The sequence below is a fragment of the Gasterosteus aculeatus genome, unplaced genomic scaffold (genome assembly GCF_964276395.1).
Source record: "Gasterosteus aculeatus unplaced genomic scaffold, fGasAcu3.hap1.1 HAP1_SCAFFOLD_24, whole genome shotgun sequence".
Lineage (NCBI taxonomy): Eukaryota > Metazoa > Chordata > Actinopteri > Perciformes > Gasterosteidae > Gasterosteus > Gasterosteus aculeatus.
Genome location: NW_027554883.1, coordinates 165,114 through 182,950, shown reverse-complemented (window position 1 = coordinate 182,950; position 17,837 = coordinate 165,114). Strand labels below are relative to the sequence as shown.

The 17,837-nt window shown below is 41.2% G+C and overlaps 68 non-coding genes across 68 annotated transcripts; all 68 read right to left on the bottom strand.

Annotated features, from left to right (window-relative positions):
- Nucleotides 1–65: 65 nt before the first annotated feature.
- trnag-ccc (transfer RNA glycine (anticodon CCC)) lies at nt 66–136 on the bottom strand. Its single transcript has one exon. It is a non-coding gene; the product is annotated as a tRNA-Gly (tRNA).
- Nucleotides 137–251: 115 nt separating this feature from the next.
- On the bottom strand, nt 252–322 carry trnag-gcc (transfer RNA glycine (anticodon GCC)). The gene has a single exon. It is a non-coding gene; the product is annotated as a tRNA-Gly (tRNA).
- A 115-nt stretch (nt 323–437) lies between these two features.
- trnag-gcc (transfer RNA glycine (anticodon GCC)) lies at nt 438–508 on the bottom strand. Its single transcript has one exon. It is a non-coding gene; the product is annotated as a tRNA-Gly (tRNA).
- Nucleotides 509–809: 301 nt separating this feature from the next.
- On the bottom strand, nt 810–880 carry trnag-ccc (transfer RNA glycine (anticodon CCC)). The gene has a single exon. It is a non-coding gene; the product is annotated as a tRNA-Gly (tRNA).
- Nucleotides 881–995: 115 nt separating this feature from the next.
- trnag-ccc (transfer RNA glycine (anticodon CCC)) lies at nt 996–1,066 on the bottom strand. The gene has a single exon. It is a non-coding gene; the product is annotated as a tRNA-Gly (tRNA).
- A 115-nt stretch (nt 1,067–1,181) lies between these two features.
- On the bottom strand, nt 1,182–1,252 carry trnag-ccc (transfer RNA glycine (anticodon CCC)). The gene has a single exon. It is a non-coding gene; the product is annotated as a tRNA-Gly (tRNA).
- Nucleotides 1,253–1,367: 115 nt separating this feature from the next.
- trnac-gca (transfer RNA cysteine (anticodon GCA)) lies at nt 1,368–1,438 on the bottom strand. Its single transcript has one exon. It is a non-coding gene; the product is annotated as a tRNA-Cys (tRNA).
- A 115-nt stretch (nt 1,439–1,553) lies between these two features.
- trnag-ccc (transfer RNA glycine (anticodon CCC)) lies at nt 1,554–1,624 on the bottom strand. Its single transcript has one exon. It is a non-coding gene; the product is annotated as a tRNA-Gly (tRNA).
- A 115-nt stretch (nt 1,625–1,739) lies between these two features.
- trnag-ccc (transfer RNA glycine (anticodon CCC)) lies at nt 1,740–1,810 on the bottom strand. Its single transcript has one exon. It is a non-coding gene; the product is annotated as a tRNA-Gly (tRNA).
- Nucleotides 1,811–2,111: 301 nt separating this feature from the next.
- On the bottom strand, nt 2,112–2,182 carry trnag-gcc (transfer RNA glycine (anticodon GCC)). The gene has a single exon. It is a non-coding gene; the product is annotated as a tRNA-Gly (tRNA).
- An 859-nt stretch (nt 2,183–3,041) lies between these two features.
- On the bottom strand, nt 3,042–3,112 carry trnag-ccc (transfer RNA glycine (anticodon CCC)). The gene has a single exon. It is a non-coding gene; the product is annotated as a tRNA-Gly (tRNA).
- Nucleotides 3,113–3,227: 115 nt separating this feature from the next.
- On the bottom strand, nt 3,228–3,298 carry trnag-gcc (transfer RNA glycine (anticodon GCC)). The gene has a single exon. It is a non-coding gene; the product is annotated as a tRNA-Gly (tRNA).
- A 487-nt stretch (nt 3,299–3,785) lies between these two features.
- trnag-gcc (transfer RNA glycine (anticodon GCC)) lies at nt 3,786–3,856 on the bottom strand. Its single transcript has one exon. It is a non-coding gene; the product is annotated as a tRNA-Gly (tRNA).
- Nucleotides 3,857–4,157: 301 nt separating this feature from the next.
- trnag-ccc (transfer RNA glycine (anticodon CCC)) lies at nt 4,158–4,228 on the bottom strand. The gene has a single exon. It is a non-coding gene; the product is annotated as a tRNA-Gly (tRNA).
- Nucleotides 4,229–4,343: 115 nt separating this feature from the next.
- On the bottom strand, nt 4,344–4,414 carry trnag-gcc (transfer RNA glycine (anticodon GCC)). Its single transcript has one exon. It is a non-coding gene; the product is annotated as a tRNA-Gly (tRNA).
- Nucleotides 4,415–4,529: 115 nt separating this feature from the next.
- On the bottom strand, nt 4,530–4,600 carry trnag-gcc (transfer RNA glycine (anticodon GCC)). The gene has a single exon. It is a non-coding gene; the product is annotated as a tRNA-Gly (tRNA).
- Nucleotides 4,601–5,087: 487 nt separating this feature from the next.
- On the bottom strand, nt 5,088–5,158 carry trnag-ccc (transfer RNA glycine (anticodon CCC)). Its single transcript has one exon. It is a non-coding gene; the product is annotated as a tRNA-Gly (tRNA).
- Nucleotides 5,159–5,273: 115 nt separating this feature from the next.
- trnag-gcc (transfer RNA glycine (anticodon GCC)) lies at nt 5,274–5,344 on the bottom strand. The gene has a single exon. It is a non-coding gene; the product is annotated as a tRNA-Gly (tRNA).
- Nucleotides 5,345–6,017: 673 nt separating this feature from the next.
- Nucleotides 6,018–6,088, bottom strand: trnag-gcc (transfer RNA glycine (anticodon GCC)). The gene has a single exon. It is a non-coding gene; the product is annotated as a tRNA-Gly (tRNA).
- Nucleotides 6,089–6,203: 115 nt separating this feature from the next.
- trnag-ccc (transfer RNA glycine (anticodon CCC)) lies at nt 6,204–6,274 on the bottom strand. Its single transcript has one exon. It is a non-coding gene; the product is annotated as a tRNA-Gly (tRNA).
- A 1,417-nt stretch (nt 6,275–7,691) lies between these two features.
- On the bottom strand, nt 7,692–7,762 carry trnag-gcc (transfer RNA glycine (anticodon GCC)). Its single transcript has one exon. It is a non-coding gene; the product is annotated as a tRNA-Gly (tRNA).
- Nucleotides 7,763–8,063: 301 nt separating this feature from the next.
- trnag-ccc (transfer RNA glycine (anticodon CCC)) lies at nt 8,064–8,134 on the bottom strand. Its single transcript has one exon. It is a non-coding gene; the product is annotated as a tRNA-Gly (tRNA).
- A 115-nt stretch (nt 8,135–8,249) lies between these two features.
- On the bottom strand, nt 8,250–8,320 carry trnag-gcc (transfer RNA glycine (anticodon GCC)). The gene has a single exon. It is a non-coding gene; the product is annotated as a tRNA-Gly (tRNA).
- Nucleotides 8,321–8,435: 115 nt separating this feature from the next.
- Nucleotides 8,436–8,506, bottom strand: trnag-gcc (transfer RNA glycine (anticodon GCC)). The gene has a single exon. It is a non-coding gene; the product is annotated as a tRNA-Gly (tRNA).
- Nucleotides 8,507–8,621: 115 nt separating this feature from the next.
- trnag-ccc (transfer RNA glycine (anticodon CCC)) lies at nt 8,622–8,692 on the bottom strand. Its single transcript has one exon. It is a non-coding gene; the product is annotated as a tRNA-Gly (tRNA).
- A 115-nt stretch (nt 8,693–8,807) lies between these two features.
- Nucleotides 8,808–8,878, bottom strand: trnag-gcc (transfer RNA glycine (anticodon GCC)). The gene has a single exon. It is a non-coding gene; the product is annotated as a tRNA-Gly (tRNA).
- A 487-nt stretch (nt 8,879–9,365) lies between these two features.
- Nucleotides 9,366–9,436, bottom strand: trnag-gcc (transfer RNA glycine (anticodon GCC)). Its single transcript has one exon. It is a non-coding gene; the product is annotated as a tRNA-Gly (tRNA).
- Nucleotides 9,437–9,737: 301 nt separating this feature from the next.
- Nucleotides 9,738–9,808, bottom strand: trnag-ccc (transfer RNA glycine (anticodon CCC)). Its single transcript has one exon. It is a non-coding gene; the product is annotated as a tRNA-Gly (tRNA).
- Nucleotides 9,809–9,923: 115 nt separating this feature from the next.
- On the bottom strand, nt 9,924–9,994 carry trnag-gcc (transfer RNA glycine (anticodon GCC)). Its single transcript has one exon. It is a non-coding gene; the product is annotated as a tRNA-Gly (tRNA).
- Nucleotides 9,995–10,109: 115 nt separating this feature from the next.
- On the bottom strand, nt 10,110–10,180 carry trnag-gcc (transfer RNA glycine (anticodon GCC)). The gene has a single exon. It is a non-coding gene; the product is annotated as a tRNA-Gly (tRNA).
- A 115-nt stretch (nt 10,181–10,295) lies between these two features.
- Nucleotides 10,296–10,366, bottom strand: trnag-gcc (transfer RNA glycine (anticodon GCC)). Its single transcript has one exon. It is a non-coding gene; the product is annotated as a tRNA-Gly (tRNA).
- Nucleotides 10,367–10,481: 115 nt separating this feature from the next.
- On the bottom strand, nt 10,482–10,552 carry trnag-gcc (transfer RNA glycine (anticodon GCC)). Its single transcript has one exon. It is a non-coding gene; the product is annotated as a tRNA-Gly (tRNA).
- A 115-nt stretch (nt 10,553–10,667) lies between these two features.
- trnag-ccc (transfer RNA glycine (anticodon CCC)) lies at nt 10,668–10,738 on the bottom strand. The gene has a single exon. It is a non-coding gene; the product is annotated as a tRNA-Gly (tRNA).
- Nucleotides 10,739–10,853: 115 nt separating this feature from the next.
- On the bottom strand, nt 10,854–10,924 carry trnag-gcc (transfer RNA glycine (anticodon GCC)). The gene has a single exon. It is a non-coding gene; the product is annotated as a tRNA-Gly (tRNA).
- A 115-nt stretch (nt 10,925–11,039) lies between these two features.
- trnag-ccc (transfer RNA glycine (anticodon CCC)) lies at nt 11,040–11,110 on the bottom strand. Its single transcript has one exon. It is a non-coding gene; the product is annotated as a tRNA-Gly (tRNA).
- Nucleotides 11,111–11,225: 115 nt separating this feature from the next.
- trnag-gcc (transfer RNA glycine (anticodon GCC)) lies at nt 11,226–11,296 on the bottom strand. The gene has a single exon. It is a non-coding gene; the product is annotated as a tRNA-Gly (tRNA).
- Nucleotides 11,297–11,597: 301 nt separating this feature from the next.
- Nucleotides 11,598–11,668, bottom strand: trnag-gcc (transfer RNA glycine (anticodon GCC)). Its single transcript has one exon. It is a non-coding gene; the product is annotated as a tRNA-Gly (tRNA).
- Nucleotides 11,669–11,783: 115 nt separating this feature from the next.
- trnag-gcc (transfer RNA glycine (anticodon GCC)) lies at nt 11,784–11,854 on the bottom strand. The gene has a single exon. It is a non-coding gene; the product is annotated as a tRNA-Gly (tRNA).
- Nucleotides 11,855–11,969: 115 nt separating this feature from the next.
- trnag-gcc (transfer RNA glycine (anticodon GCC)) lies at nt 11,970–12,040 on the bottom strand. Its single transcript has one exon. It is a non-coding gene; the product is annotated as a tRNA-Gly (tRNA).
- A 115-nt stretch (nt 12,041–12,155) lies between these two features.
- On the bottom strand, nt 12,156–12,226 carry trnag-ccc (transfer RNA glycine (anticodon CCC)). Its single transcript has one exon. It is a non-coding gene; the product is annotated as a tRNA-Gly (tRNA).
- A 115-nt stretch (nt 12,227–12,341) lies between these two features.
- Nucleotides 12,342–12,412, bottom strand: trnag-gcc (transfer RNA glycine (anticodon GCC)). Its single transcript has one exon. It is a non-coding gene; the product is annotated as a tRNA-Gly (tRNA).
- A 301-nt stretch (nt 12,413–12,713) lies between these two features.
- trnag-gcc (transfer RNA glycine (anticodon GCC)) lies at nt 12,714–12,784 on the bottom strand. The gene has a single exon. It is a non-coding gene; the product is annotated as a tRNA-Gly (tRNA).
- Nucleotides 12,785–12,899: 115 nt separating this feature from the next.
- trnag-gcc (transfer RNA glycine (anticodon GCC)) lies at nt 12,900–12,970 on the bottom strand. Its single transcript has one exon. It is a non-coding gene; the product is annotated as a tRNA-Gly (tRNA).
- Nucleotides 12,971–13,085: 115 nt separating this feature from the next.
- Nucleotides 13,086–13,156, bottom strand: trnag-ccc (transfer RNA glycine (anticodon CCC)). The gene has a single exon. It is a non-coding gene; the product is annotated as a tRNA-Gly (tRNA).
- Nucleotides 13,157–13,271: 115 nt separating this feature from the next.
- On the bottom strand, nt 13,272–13,342 carry trnag-gcc (transfer RNA glycine (anticodon GCC)). Its single transcript has one exon. It is a non-coding gene; the product is annotated as a tRNA-Gly (tRNA).
- A 115-nt stretch (nt 13,343–13,457) lies between these two features.
- Nucleotides 13,458–13,528, bottom strand: trnag-gcc (transfer RNA glycine (anticodon GCC)). Its single transcript has one exon. It is a non-coding gene; the product is annotated as a tRNA-Gly (tRNA).
- Nucleotides 13,529–13,643: 115 nt separating this feature from the next.
- On the bottom strand, nt 13,644–13,714 carry trnag-gcc (transfer RNA glycine (anticodon GCC)). Its single transcript has one exon. It is a non-coding gene; the product is annotated as a tRNA-Gly (tRNA).
- A 115-nt stretch (nt 13,715–13,829) lies between these two features.
- trnag-gcc (transfer RNA glycine (anticodon GCC)) lies at nt 13,830–13,900 on the bottom strand. Its single transcript has one exon. It is a non-coding gene; the product is annotated as a tRNA-Gly (tRNA).
- Nucleotides 13,901–14,015: 115 nt separating this feature from the next.
- Nucleotides 14,016–14,086, bottom strand: trnag-ccc (transfer RNA glycine (anticodon CCC)). Its single transcript has one exon. It is a non-coding gene; the product is annotated as a tRNA-Gly (tRNA).
- A 115-nt stretch (nt 14,087–14,201) lies between these two features.
- Nucleotides 14,202–14,272, bottom strand: trnag-gcc (transfer RNA glycine (anticodon GCC)). Its single transcript has one exon. It is a non-coding gene; the product is annotated as a tRNA-Gly (tRNA).
- A 115-nt stretch (nt 14,273–14,387) lies between these two features.
- Nucleotides 14,388–14,458, bottom strand: trnag-ccc (transfer RNA glycine (anticodon CCC)). The gene has a single exon. It is a non-coding gene; the product is annotated as a tRNA-Gly (tRNA).
- A 115-nt stretch (nt 14,459–14,573) lies between these two features.
- trnag-gcc (transfer RNA glycine (anticodon GCC)) lies at nt 14,574–14,644 on the bottom strand. Its single transcript has one exon. It is a non-coding gene; the product is annotated as a tRNA-Gly (tRNA).
- Nucleotides 14,645–14,945: 301 nt separating this feature from the next.
- On the bottom strand, nt 14,946–15,016 carry trnag-gcc (transfer RNA glycine (anticodon GCC)). The gene has a single exon. It is a non-coding gene; the product is annotated as a tRNA-Gly (tRNA).
- Nucleotides 15,017–15,131: 115 nt separating this feature from the next.
- trnag-gcc (transfer RNA glycine (anticodon GCC)) lies at nt 15,132–15,202 on the bottom strand. Its single transcript has one exon. It is a non-coding gene; the product is annotated as a tRNA-Gly (tRNA).
- A 115-nt stretch (nt 15,203–15,317) lies between these two features.
- On the bottom strand, nt 15,318–15,388 carry trnag-gcc (transfer RNA glycine (anticodon GCC)). Its single transcript has one exon. It is a non-coding gene; the product is annotated as a tRNA-Gly (tRNA).
- Nucleotides 15,389–15,503: 115 nt separating this feature from the next.
- On the bottom strand, nt 15,504–15,574 carry trnag-ccc (transfer RNA glycine (anticodon CCC)). The gene has a single exon. It is a non-coding gene; the product is annotated as a tRNA-Gly (tRNA).
- A 115-nt stretch (nt 15,575–15,689) lies between these two features.
- trnag-gcc (transfer RNA glycine (anticodon GCC)) lies at nt 15,690–15,760 on the bottom strand. Its single transcript has one exon. It is a non-coding gene; the product is annotated as a tRNA-Gly (tRNA).
- A 115-nt stretch (nt 15,761–15,875) lies between these two features.
- trnag-gcc (transfer RNA glycine (anticodon GCC)) lies at nt 15,876–15,946 on the bottom strand. The gene has a single exon. It is a non-coding gene; the product is annotated as a tRNA-Gly (tRNA).
- A 115-nt stretch (nt 15,947–16,061) lies between these two features.
- trnag-gcc (transfer RNA glycine (anticodon GCC)) lies at nt 16,062–16,132 on the bottom strand. The gene has a single exon. It is a non-coding gene; the product is annotated as a tRNA-Gly (tRNA).
- A 115-nt stretch (nt 16,133–16,247) lies between these two features.
- Nucleotides 16,248–16,318, bottom strand: trnag-gcc (transfer RNA glycine (anticodon GCC)). Its single transcript has one exon. It is a non-coding gene; the product is annotated as a tRNA-Gly (tRNA).
- Nucleotides 16,319–16,433: 115 nt separating this feature from the next.
- trnag-gcc (transfer RNA glycine (anticodon GCC)) lies at nt 16,434–16,504 on the bottom strand. The gene has a single exon. It is a non-coding gene; the product is annotated as a tRNA-Gly (tRNA).
- A 115-nt stretch (nt 16,505–16,619) lies between these two features.
- Nucleotides 16,620–16,690, bottom strand: trnag-gcc (transfer RNA glycine (anticodon GCC)). The gene has a single exon. It is a non-coding gene; the product is annotated as a tRNA-Gly (tRNA).
- Nucleotides 16,691–16,806: 116 nt separating this feature from the next.
- On the bottom strand, nt 16,807–16,877 carry trnag-gcc (transfer RNA glycine (anticodon GCC)). The gene has a single exon. It is a non-coding gene; the product is annotated as a tRNA-Gly (tRNA).
- A 115-nt stretch (nt 16,878–16,992) lies between these two features.
- Nucleotides 16,993–17,063, bottom strand: trnag-gcc (transfer RNA glycine (anticodon GCC)). Its single transcript has one exon. It is a non-coding gene; the product is annotated as a tRNA-Gly (tRNA).
- Nucleotides 17,064–17,178: 115 nt separating this feature from the next.
- Nucleotides 17,179–17,249, bottom strand: trnag-ccc (transfer RNA glycine (anticodon CCC)). The gene has a single exon. It is a non-coding gene; the product is annotated as a tRNA-Gly (tRNA).
- Nucleotides 17,250–17,364: 115 nt separating this feature from the next.
- On the bottom strand, nt 17,365–17,435 carry trnag-gcc (transfer RNA glycine (anticodon GCC)). The gene has a single exon. It is a non-coding gene; the product is annotated as a tRNA-Gly (tRNA).
- Nucleotides 17,436–17,573: 138 nt separating this feature from the next.
- On the bottom strand, nt 17,574–17,644 carry trnag-ccc (transfer RNA glycine (anticodon CCC)). Its single transcript has one exon. It is a non-coding gene; the product is annotated as a tRNA-Gly (tRNA).
- A 115-nt stretch (nt 17,645–17,759) lies between these two features.
- trnag-gcc (transfer RNA glycine (anticodon GCC)) lies at nt 17,760–17,830 on the bottom strand. The gene has a single exon. It is a non-coding gene; the product is annotated as a tRNA-Gly (tRNA).
- Between the last annotated feature and the right edge of the window lie 7 nt (nt 17,831–17,837).

The following is a 17,837-nucleotide window of genomic DNA, read 5'->3' as shown; positions in this document are numbered from 1 at the left end:
ATGTTGAAATTTTGGAATGATTTAATTACAATATTCTAAATGTCATTTTTTGGGCAGAATTCTACTGCACTGGCTGGGAATCGGACCCAGATCTCTCGCATGGGAAGCGAGAATTCTACCATTGAACCACCAATGCTCATAAAACAATGTTGTGGGCAGGGGATTTAAAAATGGCCACCCATGGTCATGTTGAAATCTTGGAATGATTTAGATACATTATTCTAAATGTCATTTTTCAGGCAGAATTCTACTGCACTGGCTGGGAATCGGACCCAGATCTCTCGCATGGCAAGCGAGAATTCTACCATTGAACCACCAATGCTCATAGACCTCCAATGTGGGAAGGGGAGTTAAAAATGGCCGCTTATGGTAAAGTTGAAATTTTGGAATGATTTAATTACAATATTCTAAATGTCATTTTTCAGGCAAAATTCTACTGCACTGGCTGGGAATCGGACCCAGATCTCTCGCATGGCAAGCGAGAATTCTACCATTGAACCACCAATGCTCATAGAACTCCAATGTGGGCAGGGGATTTAAAAATGGCCGCTTATGGTCAAGTTGAAATTTAGGAATGATTTAATTACATTATTCTAAATGTCATTTTTCAGACAGTATTCTACTGCACTGGCTGGGAATCGGACACAGATCTCTCGCATGGGAAGCATGAATTCTACCATTGAACCACCAATGCTCATAGAACTCCAATGTGGGAAGGGGATTTAAAAATGGCCGCTTATGGTCAAGTTGAAATTTTGGAATGATTTAATTACAATATTCTAAATGTCATTTTTTGGGCAGAATTCTACTGCACTGGCTGGGAATCGGACCCAGATCTCTCGCATGGGAAGCGAGAATTCTACCATTGAACCACCAATGCTCATAAAACAATGTTGTGGTCAGGGGATTTAAAAATGGCCACCCATGGTCATGTTGACATTTTGGAATGATCTAAATAAAATATTCTAAATGTCATTCTTTGGGCAGAATTCTACTGCACTGGCGGGGAATCGGACCCAGATCTCTCGCATGGGAAGCGAGAATTCTACCATTGAACCACCAATGCTCATTGAACTCCAATGTGGGCAGGGGATTTAAAAATGGCCGCTTATGGTCATGTTGAAATCTTGGAATGATTTAGATAAATTATTCTAAATGTCATTTTTCGGGCAGAATTCTACTGCACTGGCTGGGAATCGGACCCAGATCTCTCGCATGGGAAGCGAGAATTCTAACATTGAACCACCAATGCTCATACAACAATATTGTAGGCAGGGGATTTAAAAATGGCCACCTATGGTCATGTTGACATTTTGGAATGATCTAAATAAAATATTCTAAATGTCATTCTTTGGGCAGAATTCTACTGCACTGGCTGGGAATCGGACCCAGATCTCTCGCATTGCAAGAGAGAATTCTACCATTGAACCACCAATGCTCATACAACAATATTGTAGGCAGGGGATTTAAAAATGGCCACCTATGGTCATGTTGACATTTTGGAATGATCTAAATAAAATATTCTAAATGTCATTCTTTGGGCAGAATTCTACTGCACTGGCTGGGAATCAGACCCAGATCTCTCGCATGGGAAGCGAGAATTCTACCATTGAACCACCAATGCTAATAAAACAATGTTGTGGGCAGGGGATTTAAAAATGGCCACCCATGGTCATGTTGACATTTTGGAATGATCTAAATAAAATATTCTAAATGTCATTCTTTGGGCAGAATTCTACTGCACTGGCTGGGAATCGGACCCAGATCTCTCGCATGGGAAGCGAGAATTCTACCATTGAACCACCAATGCTCATTGAACTCCAATGTGGGCAGGGGATTTAAAAATGGCCGCTTATGGTCATGTTGAAATCTTGGAATGATTTAGATACATTATTCTAAATGTCATTCTTCAGGCAAATTTCTACTGCACTGGCTGGGAATCAGACCCAGATCTCTCGCATGGCAAGCGAGAATTCTACCATTGAACCACCAATGCTCATAGAACTCCAATGTGGGCAGGGGATTTAAAAATGGCCGCTTATGGTCATGTTGACATTTTGGAATGATCTAAATAAAATATTCTAAATGTCATTCTTTGGGCAGAATTCTACTGCACTGGCTGGGAATCGGACCCAGATCTCTCGCATGGCAAGCGAGAATTCTACCATTGAACCACCAATGCTCATACAACAATATTGTAGGCAGGGGATTTAAAAATGGCCACCTATGGTCATGTTGACATTTTGGAATGATCTAAATAAAATATTCTAAATGTCATTCTTTGGGCAGAATTCTACTGCACTGGCTGGGAATCGGACCCAGATCTATCGCATTGCAAGAGAGAATTCTACCATTGAACCACCAATGCTCATACAACAATATTGTAGGCAGGGGATTCAAAAATGGCCACCTATGGTCATGTTGACATTTTGGAATGATCTAAATAAAATATTCTAAATGTCATTCTTTGGGCAGAATTCTACTGCACTGGCTGGGAATCAGACCCAGATCTCTCGCATGGCAAGCGAGAATTCTACCATTGAACCACCAATGCTCATAGAACTCCAATGTGGGCAGGGGATTTCAAAATGGCCGCTTATGGTCAAGTTGAAATTTAGGAATGATTTAATTACATTATTCTAAATGTCATTTTTCAGACAGAATTCTACTGCACTGGCTGATAATCGGACACAGATCTCTCGCATGGGAAGCATGAATTCTACCATTGAACCACCAATGCTCATAGATCTCCAATGTGGGCAGGGGATTTGAAAATGGCCGCCTAAGGTCATGTTGAAATTTTGAAATGATTTAATTACAATATTCTAAATGTCATTTTTCACGCAGAATTCTACTGCACTGGGTGGGAATAGGTCCCAGATCTCTCGCATGGCAAGCGAGAATTCTACCATTGAACCACCAATGCTCATAGAACTCCAATGTGGGAAGGGGATTTAAAAATGGCCGCTTATGGTCATGTTGAAATCTTGGAATGATTTAGATAAATTATTCTAAATGTCATTTTTCGGGCAGAATTCTACTGCACTGGCTGGGAATCGGACCCAGATCTCTCGCATGGGAAGCGAGAATTCTAACATTGAACCACCAATGCTCATACAACAATATTGTAGGCAGGGGATTTAAAAATGGCCACCTATGGTCATGTTGACATTTTGGAATGATCTAAATAAAATATTCTAAATGTCATTCTTTGGGCAGAATTCTACTGCACTGGCTGGGAATCGGACCCAGATCTCTCGCATGGCAAGCGAGAATTCTACCATTGAACCACCAATGCTCATACAACAATATTGTAGGCAGGGGATTTAAAAATGGCCACCTATGGACATGTTGATATTTTGGAATGATCTAAATAAAATATTCTATATGTCATTCTTTGGGCAGAATTCTACTGCACTGGCTGGGAATCGGACACAGATCTCTCGCATGGCAAGCGAGAATTCTACCATTGAACAATCAATGCTCATAGAACTCCAATGTGGGCAGGGGATTTCAAAATGGCCGCTTATGGTCAAGTTGAAATTTAGGAATGATTTAATTACATTATTCTAAATGTCATTTTTCAGACAGAATTCTACTGCACTGGGTGGGAATAGGTCCCAGATCTCTCGCATGGCAAGCGAGAATTCTACCATTGAACCACCAATGCTCATAGAACTCCAATGTGGGAAGGGGATTTAAAAATGGCCGCTTATGGTCAAGTAGAAATTTTGGAATGATTTAATTACAATATTGTAAATGTCATTTTTCAGACAGTATTCTACTGCACTGGCTGGGAATCGGACCCAGATCTCTCGCATGGCAAGCGAGAATTCTACCATTGAACCACCAATGCTCATACAACAATATTGTAGGCAGGGGATTTAAAAATGGCCACCTATGGTCATGTTGACATTTTGGAATGATCTAAATAAAATATTCTAAATGTCATTCTTTGGGCAGAATTCTACTGCACTGGCTGGGAATCGGACCCATATCTCTCGCATGGCAAGCGAGAATTCTACCATTGAACCACCAATGCTCATACAACAATATTGTAGGCAGGGGATTTAAAAATGGCCACCCATGGTCATGTTGACATTTTGGAATGATCTAAATAAAATATTCTAAATGTCATTTTTCAGGCAGAATTCTACTGCACTGGCTGGGAATCGGACCCAGATCACTCGCATGGGAAGCGAGAATTCTACCATTGAACCACCAATGCTCATAGACCTCCAATGTGGGAAGGGGAGTTAAAAATGGCCGCTTATGGTCAAGTTGAAATTTTGGAATGATTTAATTACAATATTCTAAATGTCATTTTTCAGGCAAAATTGTACTGCACTGGCTGGGAATCGGACCCAGATCTCTCGCATGGCAAGCGAGAATTCTACCATTGAACCACCAATGCTCATAGAACTCCAATGTGGGCAGGGGATTTAAAAATGGCCGCTTATGGTCATGTTGAAATCTTGGAATGAATTAGATACATTATTCTAAATGTCATTTTTCAGGCAGAATTCTACTGCACTGGCTGGGAATCGGACCCAGATCTCTCGCATGGCAAGCGAGAATTCTACCATTGAACCACCAATGCTCATACAACAATATTGTAGGCAGGGGATTTAAAAATGGCCACCTATGGTCATGTTGACATTTTGGAATGATCTAAATAAAATATTCTAAATGTCATTCTTTGGGCAGAATTCTACTAAACTGGCTGGGAATCGGACCCAGATCTCTCGCATTGCAAGAGAGAATTCTACCATTGAACCACCAATGCTCATACAACAATATTGTAGGCAGGGGATTTAAAAATGGCCACCTATGGTCATGTTGACATTTTGGAATGATCTAAATAAAATATTCTAAATGTCATTCTTTGGGCAGAATTCTACTGCACTGGCTGGGAATCGGACCCATATCTCTCGCATGGCAAGCGAGAATTCTACCATTGAACCACCAATGCTCATACAACAATATTGTAGGCAGGGGATTTAAAAATGGCCACCCATGGTCATGTTGACATTTTGGAATGATCTAAATAAAATATTCTAAATGTCATTTTTCAGGCAGAATTCTACTGCACTGGCTGGGAATCGGACCCAGATCACTCGCATGGGAAGCGAGAATTCTACCATTGAACCACCAATGCTCATAGACCTCCAATGTGGGAAGGGGAGTTAAAAATGGCCGCTTATGGTCAAGTTGAAATTTTGGAATGATTTAATTACAATATTCTAAATGTCATTTTTCAGGCAAAATTGTACTGCACTGGCTGGGAATCGGACCCAGATCTCTCGCATGGCAAGCGAGAATTCTACCATTGAACCACCAATGCTCATAGAACTCCAATGTGGGCAGGGGATTTAAAAATGGCCGCTTATGGTCATGTTGAAATCTTGGAATGATTTAGATACATTATTCTAAATGTCATTTTTCAGGCAGAATTCTACTGCACTGGCTGGGAATCGGACCCAGATCTCTCGCATGGCAAGCGAGAATTCTACCATTGAACCAACAATGCTCATAGACCTCCAATGTCGGAAGGGGATTTAAAAATGGCCGCTTATGGTCAAGTTGAAATTTTGGAATGATTTAATTACAATATTCTAAATGTCATTTTTCAGGCAAAATTCTACTGCACTGGCTGGGAATCAGACCCAGATCTCTCGCATGAGAAGCGAGAATTCTACCATTGAACCACCAATGCTCATAGAACTCCAATGTGGGAAGGGGAGTTAAAAATGGCCGCTCATGGTCAAGTTGAAATTTTGGAATGATTTAATTACAATATTCTAAATGTCATTTTTCAGGCAGAATTCTACTGCACTGGCTGGGAATCGTACCCAGATCTCTCGCATGGCAAGCGAGAATTCTACCATTGAACCACCAATGCTCATAGAACTCCAATGTGGGCAGGGGATTTAAAAATGGCCGCTTATGGTCATGTTGAAATCTTGGAATGATTTAGATACATTATTCTAAATGTCATTTTTCAGGCAGAATTCTACTGCACTGGCTGGGAATCGGACCCAGATCTCTCGCATGGCAAGCGAGAATTCTACCATTGAACCACCAATGCTCATAGACCTCCAATGTCGGAAGGGGATTTAAAAATGGCCGCTTATGGTCAAGTTGAAATTTTGGAATGATTTAATTACAATATTCTAAATGTCATTTTTCAGGCAAAATTCTACTGCACTGGCTGGGAATCGGACCCAGATCACTCGCATGGGAAGCGAGAATTCTACCATTGAACCACCAATGCTCATTGAACTCCCATGTGGGCAGGGGATTTAAAAATGGCCGCTTATGGTCATGTTGAAATCTTGGAATGATTTAGATACATTATTCTAAATGTCATTTTTCAGGCAGAATTCTACTGCACTGGCTGGGAATCGGACCCAGATCTCTCGCATGGGAAGCATGAATTCTACCATTGAACCACCAATGCTCATAGATCTCCAATGTTGGCAGGGGATTTGAAAATGGCCGCCTAAGGTCATGTTGAAATTTTGGAATGATTTAATTACAATATTCTAAATGTCATTTTTCACGCAGAATTCTACTGCACTGGGTGGGAATAGGTCCCAGATCTCTCGCATGGCAAGCGAGAATTCTACCATTGAACCACCAATGCTCATAGAACTCCAATGTGGGAAGGGGATTTAAAAATGGCCGCTTATGGTCAAGTTGAAATTTTGGAATGATTTAATTACAATATTCTAAATGTCATTTTTCAGGCAGAATTCTACTGCACTGGCTGGGAATCGGACCCAGATCTCTCGCATTGCAAGAGAGAATTCTACCATTGGACCACCAATGCTCATACAACAATATTGTAGGCAGGGGATTTAAAAATGGCCACCTATGGTCATGTTGACATTTTGGAATGATCTAAATAAAATATTCTAAATGTCATTCTTTGGGCAGAATTCTACTGCACTGGCTGGGAATCGGACCCAGATCTCTCGCATGGCAAGCGAGAATTCTACCATTGAATCACCAATGCTCATACAACAATACTGTAGGCAGGGGATTTAAAAATGGCCACCTATGGTCATGTTGACATTTTGGAATGATCTAAATAAAATATTCTAAATGTCATTCTTTGGGCAGAATTCTACTGCACTGGCTGGGAATCGGACCCAGATCTCTCGCATGGCAAGCGAGAATTCTACTATTGAACCACCAATGCTCATACAACAATATTGTAGGCAGGGGATTTAAAAATGGCCACCTATGGACATGTTGATATTTTGGAATGATCTAAATAAAATATTCTATATGTCATTCTTTGGGCAGAATTCTACTGCACTGGCTGGGAATCGGACACAGATCTCTCGCATGGCAAGCGAGAATTCTACCATTGAACCATCAATGCTCATAGAACTCCAATGTGGGCAGGGGATTTCAAAATGGCCGCTTATGGTCAAGTTGAAATTTAGGAATGATTTAATTACATTATTCTAAATGTCATTTTTCAGACAGAATTCTACTGCACTGGGTGGGAATAGGTCCCAGATCTCTCGCATGGCAAGCGAGAATTCTACCATTGAACCACCAATGCTCATAGAACTCCAATGTGGGAAGGGGATTTAAAAATGGCCGCTTATGGTCAAGTAGAAATTTTGGAATGATTTAATTACAATATTGTAAATGTCATTTTTCAGACAGTATTCTACTGCACTGGCTGGGAATCGGACCCAGATCTCTCGCATGGCAAGCGAGAATTCTACCATTGAACCACCAATGCTCATACAACAATATTGTAGGCAGGGGATTTAAAAATGGCCACCTATGGTCATGTTGACATTTTGGAATGATCTAAATAAAATATTCTAAATGTCATTCTTTGGGCAGAATTCTACTGCACTGGCTGGGAATCGGACCCATATCTCTCGCATGGCAAGCGAGAATTCTACCATTGAACCACCAATGCTCATACAACAATATTGTAGGCAGGGGATTTAAAAATGGCCACCCATGGTCATGTTGACATTTTGGAATGATCTAAATAAAATATTCTAAATGTCATTTTTCAGGCAGAATTCTACTGCACTGGCTGGGAATCGGACCCAGATCACTCGCATGGGAAGCGAGAATTCTACCATTGAACCACCAATGCTCATAGACCTCCAATGTGGGAAGGGGAGTTAAAAATGGCCGCTTATGGTCAAGTTGAAATTTTGGAATGATTTAATTACAATATTCTAAATGTCATTTTTCAGGCAAAATTGTACTGCACTGGCTGGGAATCGGACCCAGATCTCTCGCATGGCAAGCGAGAATTCTACCATTGAACCACCAATGCTCATAGAACTCCAATGTGGGCAGGGGATTTAAAAATGGCCGCTTATGGTCATGTTGAAATCTTGGAATGATTTAGATACATTATTCTAAATGTCATTTTTCAGGCAGAATTCTACTGCACTGGCTGGGAATCGGACCCAGATCTCTCGCATGGCAAGCGAGAATTCTACCATTGAACCACCAATGCTCATACAACAATATTGTAGGCAGGGGATTTAAAAATGGCCACCCATGGTCATGTTGACATTTTGGAATGATCTAAATAAAATATTCTAAATGTCATTTTTCAGGCAGAATTCTACTGCACTGGCTGGGAATCGGACCCAGATCACTCGCATGGGAAGCGAGAATTCTACCATTGAACCACCAATGCTCATAGACCTCCAATGTGGGAAGGGGAGTTAAAAATGGCCGCTTATGGTCAAGTTGAAATTTTGGAATGATTTAATTACAATATTCTAAATGTCATTTTTCAGGCAAAATTGTACTGCACTGGCTGGGAATCGGACCCAGATCTCTCGCATGGCAAGCGAGAATTCTACCATTGAACCACCAATGCTCATAGAACTCCAATGTGGGCAGGGGATTTAAAAATGGCCGCTTATGGTCATGTTGAAATCTTGGAATGATTTAGATACATTATTCTAAATGTCATTTTTCAGGCAGAATTCTACTGCACTGGCTGGGAATCGGACCCAGATCTCTCGCATGGCAAGCGAGAATTCTACCATTGAACCAACAATGCTCATAGACCTCCAATGTCGGAAGGGGATTTAAAAATGGCCGCTTATGGTCAAGTTGAAATTTTGGAATGATTTAATTACAATATTCTAAATGTCATTTTTCAGGCAAAATTCTACTGCACTGGCTGGGAATCAGACCCAGATCTCTCGCATGAGAAGCGAGAATTCTACCATTGAACCACCAATGCTCATAGAACTCCAATGTGGGAAGGGGAGTTAAAAATGGCCGCTCATGGTCAAGTTGAAATTTTGGAATGATTTAATTACAATATTGTAAATGTCATTTTTCAGGCAGAATTCTACTGCACTGGCTGGGAATCGGACCCAGATCTCTCGCATGGCAAGCGAGAATTCTACCATTGAACCACCAATGCTCATAGAACTCCAATGTGGGCAGGGGATTTAAAAATGGCCGCTTATGGTCATGTTGAAATCTTGGAATGATTTAGATACATTATTCTAAATGTCATTTTTCAGGCAGAATTCTACTGCACTGGCTGGGAATGGGACCCAGATCTCTCGCATGGCAAGCGAGAATTCTACCATTGAACCACCAATGCTCATAGACCTCCAATGTCGGAAGGGGATTTAAAAATGGCCGCTTATGGTCAAGTTGAAATTTTGGAATGATTTAATTACAATATTCTAAATGTCATTTTTCAGGCAAAATTCTACTGCACTGGCTGGGAATCGGACCCAGATCACTCGCATGGGAAGCGAGAATTCTACCATTGAACCACCAATGCTCATTGAACTCCCATGTGGGCAGGGGATTTAAAAATGGCCGCTTATGGTCATGTTGAAATCTTGGAATGATTTAGATACATTATTCTAAATGTCATTTTTCAGGCAGAATTCTACTGCACTGGCTGGGAATCGGACCCAGATCTCTCGCATGGCAAGCGAGAATTCTACCATTGAACCACCAATGCTCATAGAACTCCAATGTGGGAAGGGGATTTAAAAATGGCCGCTTATGGTCATGTTGAAATTTTGGAATGATTTAATTACAATATTCTAAATGTCATTTTTCAGGCAGAATTCTACTGCACTGGCTGGGAATCGGACCCAGATCTCTCGCATGGCAAGCGAGAATTCTACCATTGAACCACCAATGCTCATACAACTCCAATGTGGGAAGGGGAGTTAAAAATGGCCGCTTATGGTCAAGTTGAAATTTTGGAATGATTTAATTACAATATTCTAAATGTCATTTTTCAGGCAAAATTCTACTGCACTGGCTGGGAATCGGACCCAGATCTCTCGCATGGCAAGCGAGAATTCTACCATTGAACCACCAATGCTCATAGAACTCCAATGTGGGCAGGGGATTTAAAAATGGCCGCTTATGGTCATGTTGAAATCTTGGAATGATTTAGATACATTATTCTAAATGTCATTTTTCAGGCAGAATTCTACTGCACTGGCTGGGAATCGGACCCAGATCTCTCGCATGGCAAGCGAGAATTCTACCATTGAACCACCAATGCTCATAGACCTCCAATGTCGGAAGGGGATTTAAAAATGGCCGCTTATGGTCAAGTTGAAATTTTGGAATGATTTAATTACAATATTCTAAATGTCATTTTTCAGGCAAAATTCTACTGCACTGGCTGGGAATCGGACCCAGATCTCTCGCATGGGAAGCGAGAATTCTACCATTGAACCACCAATGCTCATAGAACTCCAATGTGGGAAGGGGAGTTAAAAATGGCCGCTTATGGTCAAGTTGAAATTTTGGAATGATTTAATTACAATATTCTAAATGTCATTTTTCAGGCAGAATACTACTGCACTGGCTGGGAATCGGACCCAGACCTCTCGCATGGCAAGCGAGAATTCTACCATTGAACCACCAATGCTCATAGACCTCCAATGTCGGAAGGGGATTTAAAAATGGCCGCTTATGGTCAAGTTGAAATTTTGGAATGATTTAATTACAATATTCTAAATGTCATTTTTCAGGCAAAATTCTACTGCACTGGCTGGGAATCGGACCCAGATCACTCGCATGGGAAGCGAGAATTCTACCATTGAACCACCAATGCTCATTGAACTCCCATGTGGGCAGGGGATTTAAAAATGGCCGCTTATGGTCATGTTGAAATCTTGGAATGATTTAGATACATTATTCTAAATGTCATTTTTCAGGCAGAATTCTACTGCACTGGCTGGGAATCGGACCCAGATCTCTCGCATGGCAAGCGAGAATTCTACCATTGAACCACCAATGCTCATAGACCTCCAATGTGGGAAGGGGAGTTAAAAATGGCCGCTTATGGTCAAGTTGAAATTTTGGAATGATTTAATTACAATATTCTAAATGTCATTTTTCAGGCAAAATTCTACTGCACTGGCTGGGAATCGGACCCAGATCTCTCGCACGGCAAGCGAGAATTCTACCATTGAACCACCAATGCTCATAAAACTCCAATGTGGGAAGGGGAGTTAAAAATGGCCGCTTATGGTCAAGTTGAAATTTTGGAATGATTTAATTACAATATTCTAAATGTCATTTTTCAGGCAAAATTCTACTGCACTGGCTGGGAATCGGACCCAGATCTCTCGCATGGCAAGCGAGAATTCTACCATTGAACCACCAATGCTCATAGAACTCCAATGTGGGCAGGGGATTTAAAAATGGCCGCTTATGGTCATGTTGAAATCTTGGAATGATTTAGATACATTATTCTAAATGTCATTTTTCAGGCAGAATTCTACTGCACTGGCTGGGAATCGGACCCAGATCTCTCGCATGGCAAGCGAGAATTCTACCATTGAACCACCAATGCTCATAGACCTCCAATGTCGGAAGGGGATTTAAAAATGGCCGCTTATGGTCAAGTTGAAATTTTGGAATGATTTAATTACAATATTCTAAATGTCATTTTTCAGGCAAAATTCTACTGCACTGGCTGGGAATCGGACCCAGATCTCTCGCATGGCAAGCGAGAATTCTACCATTGAACCACCAATGCTCATAGACCTCCAATGTCGGAAGGGGATTTAAAAATGGCCGCTTATGGTCAAGTTGAAATTTTGGAATGATTTAATTACAATATTCTAAATGTCCTTTTTCAGGCAAAATTCTACTGCACTGGCTGGGAATCGGACCCAGATCACTCGCATGGGAAGCGAGAATTCTACCATTGAACCACCAATGCTCATTGAACTCCCATGTGGGCAGGGGATTTAAAAATGGCCGCTTATGGTCATGTTGAAATCTTGGAATGATTTAGATACATTATTCTAAATGTCATTTTTCAGGCAGAATTCTACTGCACTGGCTGGGAATCGGACCCAGATCTCTCGCATGGCAAGCGAGAATTCTACCATTGAACCACCAATGCTCATAGACCTCCAATGTCGGAAGGGGATTTAAAAATGGCCGCTTATGGTCAAGTTGAAATTTTGGAATGATTTAATTACAATATTCTAAATGTCATTTTTCAGGCAAAATTCTACTGCACTGGCTGGGAATCAGACCCAGATCTCTCGCATGAGAAGCGAGAATTCTACCATTGAACCACCAATGCTCATAGAACTCCAATGTGGGAAGGGGAGTTAAAAATGGCCGCTCATGGTCAAGTTGAAATTTTGGAATGATTTAATTACAATATTCTAAATGTCATTTTTCAGGCAGAATTCTACTGCACTGGCTGGGAATCGGACCCAGATCTCTCGCATGGCAAGCGAGAATTCTACCATTGAACCACCAATGCTCATAGAACTCCAATGTGGGCAGGGGATTTAAAAATGGCCGCTTATGGTCATGTTGAAATCTTGGAATGATTTAGATACATTATTCTAAATGTCATTTTTCAGGCAGAATTCTACTGCACTGGCTGGGAATCGGACCCAGATCTCTCGCATGGCAAGCGAGAATTCTACCATTGAACCACCAATGCTCATAGACCTCCAATGTCGGAAGGGGATTTAAAAATGGCCGCTTATGGTCAAGTTGAAATTTTGGAATGATTTAATTACAATATTCTAAATGTCATTTTTCAGGCAAAATTCTACTGCACTGGCTGGGAATCGGACCCAGATCACTCGCATGGGAAGCGAGAATTCTACCATTGAACCACCAATGCTCATTGAACTCCCATGTGGGCAGGGGATTTAAAAATGGCCGCTTATGGTCATGTTGAAATCTTGGAATGATTTAGATACATTATTCTAAATGTCATTTTTCAGGCAGAATTCTACTGCACTGGCTGGGAATCGGACCCAGATCTCTCGCATGGCAAGCGAGAATTCTACCATTGAACCACCAATGCTCATAGAACTCCAATGTGGGAAGGGGATTTAAAAATGGCCGCTTATGGTCATGTTGAAATTTTGGAATGATTTAATTACAATATTCTAAATGTCATTTTTCAGGCAGAATTCTACTGCACTGGCTGGGAATCGGACCCAGATCTCTCGCATGGCAAGCGAGAATTCTACCATTGAACCACCAATGCTCATACAACTCCAATGTGGGAAGGGGAGTTAAAAATGGCCGCTTATGGTCAAGTTGAAATTTTGGAATGATTTAATTACAATATTCTAAATGTCATTTTTCAGGCAAAATTCTACTGCACTGGCTGGGAATCGGACCCAGATCTCTCGCATGGCAAGCGAGAATTCTACCATTGAACCACCAATGCTCATAGAACTCCAATGTGGGCAGGGGATTTAAAAATGGCCGCTTATGGTCATGTTGAAATCTTGGAATGATTTAGATACATTATTCTAAATGTCATTTTTCAGGCAGAATTCTACTGCACTGGCTGGGAATCGGACCCAGATCTCTCGCATGGCAAGCGAGAATTCTACCATTGAACCACCAATGCTCATAGACCTCCAATGTCGGAAGGGGATTTAAAAATGGCCGCTTATGGTCAAGTTGAAATTTTGGAATGATTTAATTACAATATTCTAAATGTCATTTTTCAGGCAAAATTCTACTGCACTGGCTGGGAATCGGACCCAGATCTCTCGCATGGGAAGCGAGAATTCTACCATTGAACCACCAATGCTCATAGAACTCCAATGTGGGAAGGGGAGTTAAAAATGGCCGCTTATGGTCAAGTTGAAATTTTGGAATGATTTAATTACAATATTCTAAATGTCATTTTTCAGGCAGAATACTACTGCACTGGCTGGGAATCGGACCCAGACCTCTCGCATGGCAAGCGAGAATTCTACCATTGAACCACCAATGCTCATAGACCTCCAATGTCGGAAGGGGATTTAAAAATGGCCGCTTATGGTCAAGTTGAAATTTTGGAATGATTTAATTACAATATTCTAAATGTCATTTTTCAGGCAAAATTCTACTGCACTGGCTGGGAATCGGACCCAGATCACTCGCATGGGAAGCGAGAATTCTACCATTGAACCACCAATGCTCATTGAACTCCCATGTGGGCAGGGGATTTAAAAATGGCCGCTTATGGTCATGTTGAAATCTTGGAATGATTTAGATACATTATTCTAAATGTCATTTTTCAGGCAGAATTCTACTGCACTGGCTGGGAATCGGACCCAGATCTCTCGCATGGCAAGCGAGAATTCTACCATTGAACCACCAATGCTCATAGACCTCCAATGTGGGAAGGGGAGTTAAAAATGGCCGCTTATGGTCAAGTTGAAATTTTGGAATGATTTAATTACAATATTCTAAATGTCATTTTTCAGGCAAAATTCTACTGCACTGGCTGGGAATCGGACCCAGATCTCTCGCACGGCAAGCGAGAATTCTACCATTGAACCACCAATGCTCATAAAACTCCAATGTGGGAAGGGGAGTTAAAAATGGCCGCTTATGGTCAAGTTGAAATTTTGGAATGATTTAATTACAATATTCTAAATGTCATTTTTCAGGCAAAATTCTACTGCACTGGCTGGGAATCGGACCCAGATCTCTCGCATGGCAAGCGAGAATTCTACCATTGAACCACCAATGCTCATAGAACTCCAATGTGGGCAGGGGATTTAAAAATGGCCGCTTATGGTCATGTTGAAATCTTGGAATGATTTAGATACATTATTCTAAATGTCATTTTTCAGGCAGAATTCTACTGCACTGGCTGGGAATCGGACCCAGATCTCTCGCATGGCAAGCGAGAATTCTACCATTGAACCACCAATGCTCATAGACCTCCAATGTCGGAAGGGGATTTAAAAATGGCCGCTTATGGTCAAGTTGAAATTTTGGAATGATTTAATTACAATATTCTAAATGTCATTTTTCAGGCAAAATTCTACTGCACTGGCTGGGAATCGGACCCAGATCTCTCGCATGGCAAGCGAGAATTCTACCATTGAACCACCAATGCTCATAGACCTCCAATGTCGGAAGGGGATTTAAAAATGGCCGCTTATGGTCAAGTTGAAATTTTGGAATGATTTAATTACAATATTCTAAATGTCCTTTTTCAGGCAAAATTCTACTGCACTGGCTGGGAATCGGACCCAGATCACTCGCATGGGAAGCGAGAATTCTACCATTGAACCACCAATGCTCATTGAACTCCCATGTGGGCAGGGGATTTAAAAATGGCCGCTTATGGTCATGTTGAAATCTTGGAATGATTTAGATACATTATTCTAAATGTCATTTTTCAGGCAGAATTCTACTGCACTGGCTGGGAATCGGACCCAGATCTCTCGCATGGCAAGCGAGAATTCTACCATTGAACCACCAATGCTCATAGACCTCCAATGTGGGAAGGGGAGTTAAAAATGGCCGCTTATGGTCAAGTTGAAATTTTGGAATGATTTAATTACAATATTCTAAATGTCATTTTTCAGGCAAAATTCTACTGCACTGGCTGGGAATCGGACCCAGATCTCTCGCATGGCAAGCGAGAATTCTACCATTGAACCACCAATGCTCATAAAACTCCAATGTGGGAAGGGGAGTTAAAAATGGCCGCTTATGGTCAAGTTGAAATTTTGGAATGATTTAATTACAATATTCTAAATGTCATTTTTCAGGCAAAATTCTACTGCACTGGCTGGGAATCGGACCCAGATCTCTCGCATGGCAAGCGAGAATTCTACCATTGAACCACCAATGCTCATAGAACTCCAATGTGGGCAGGGGATTTAAAAATGGCCGCTTATGGTCATGTTGAAATTTTGGAATGATTTAATTACAATATTCTAAATGTCATTTTTCAGGCAGAATTCTACTGCACTGGCTGGGAATCGGACCCAGATCTCTCGCATGGCAAGCGAGAATTCTACCATTGAACCACCAATGCTCATACAACTCCAATGTGGGAAGGGGAGTTAAAAATGGCCGCTTATGGTCAAGTTGAAATTTTGGAATGATTTAATTACAATATTCTAAATGTCATTTTTCAGGCAAAATTCTACTGCACTGGCTGGGAATCGGACCCAGATCTCTCGCATGGCAAGCGAGAATTCTACCATTGAACCACCAATGCTCATAGAACTCCAATGTGGGCAGGGGATTTAAAAATGGCCGCTTATGGTCATGTTGAAATCTTGGAATGATTTAGATACATTATTCTAAATGTCATTTTTCAGGCAGAATTCTACTGCACTGGCTGGGAATCGGACCCAGATCTCTCGCATGGCAAGCGAGAATTCTACCATTGAACCACCAATGCTCATAGACCTCCAATGTCGGAAGGGGATTTAAAAATGGCCGCTTATGGTCAAGTTGAAATTTTGGAATGATTTAATTACAATATTCTAAATGTCATTTTTTCAGGCAAAATTCTACTGCACTGGCTGGGAATCGGACCCAGATCTCTCGCATGGCAAGCGAGAATTCTACCATTGAACCACCAATGCTCATAGAACTCCAATGTGGGCAGGGGATTTAAAAATGGCCGCTTATGGTCATGTTGAAATCTTGGAATGATTTAGATACATTATTCTAAATGTCATTTTTCAGGCAGAATTCTACTGCACTGGCTGGGAATCGGACCCAGATCTCTCGCATGGCAAGCGAGAATTCTACCATTGAACCACCAATGCTCATAGACCTCCAATGTCGGAAGGGGATTTAAAAATGGCCGCTTATGGTCAAGTTGAAATTTTGGAATGATTTAATTACAATATTCTAAATGTCATTTTTCAGGCAAAATTCTACTGCACTGGCTGGGAATCGGACCCAGATCTCTCGCATGGGAAGCGAGAATTCTACCATTGAACCACCAATGCTCATAGAACTCCAATGTGGGAAGGGGAGTTAAAAATGGCCGATTATGGTCAAGTTGAAATTTTGGAATGATTTAATTACAATATTCTAAATGTCATTTTTCAGGCAGAATTCTACTGCACTGGCTGGGAATCGGACCCAGACCTCTCGCATGGCAAGCGAGAATTCTACCATTGAACCACCAATGCTCATAGACCTCCAATGTCGGAAGGGGATTTAAAAATGGCCGCTTATGGTCAAGTTGAAATTTTGGAATGATTTAATTAGAAATTTTGGAATGATTTAATTACAATATTCTAAATGTCCTTTTTCAGGCAAAATTCTACTGCACTGGCTGGGAATCGGACCCAGATCACTCGCATGGGAAGCGAGAATTCTACCATTGAACCACCAATGCTCATTGAACTCCCATGTGGGCAGGGGATTTAAAAATGGCCGCTTATGGTCATGTTGAAATCTTGGAATGATTTAGATACATTATTCTAAATGTCATTTTTCAGGCAGAATTCTACTGCACTGGCTGGGAATCGGACCCAGATCTCTCGCATGGCAAGCGAGAATTCTACCATTGAACCACCAATGCTCATAGA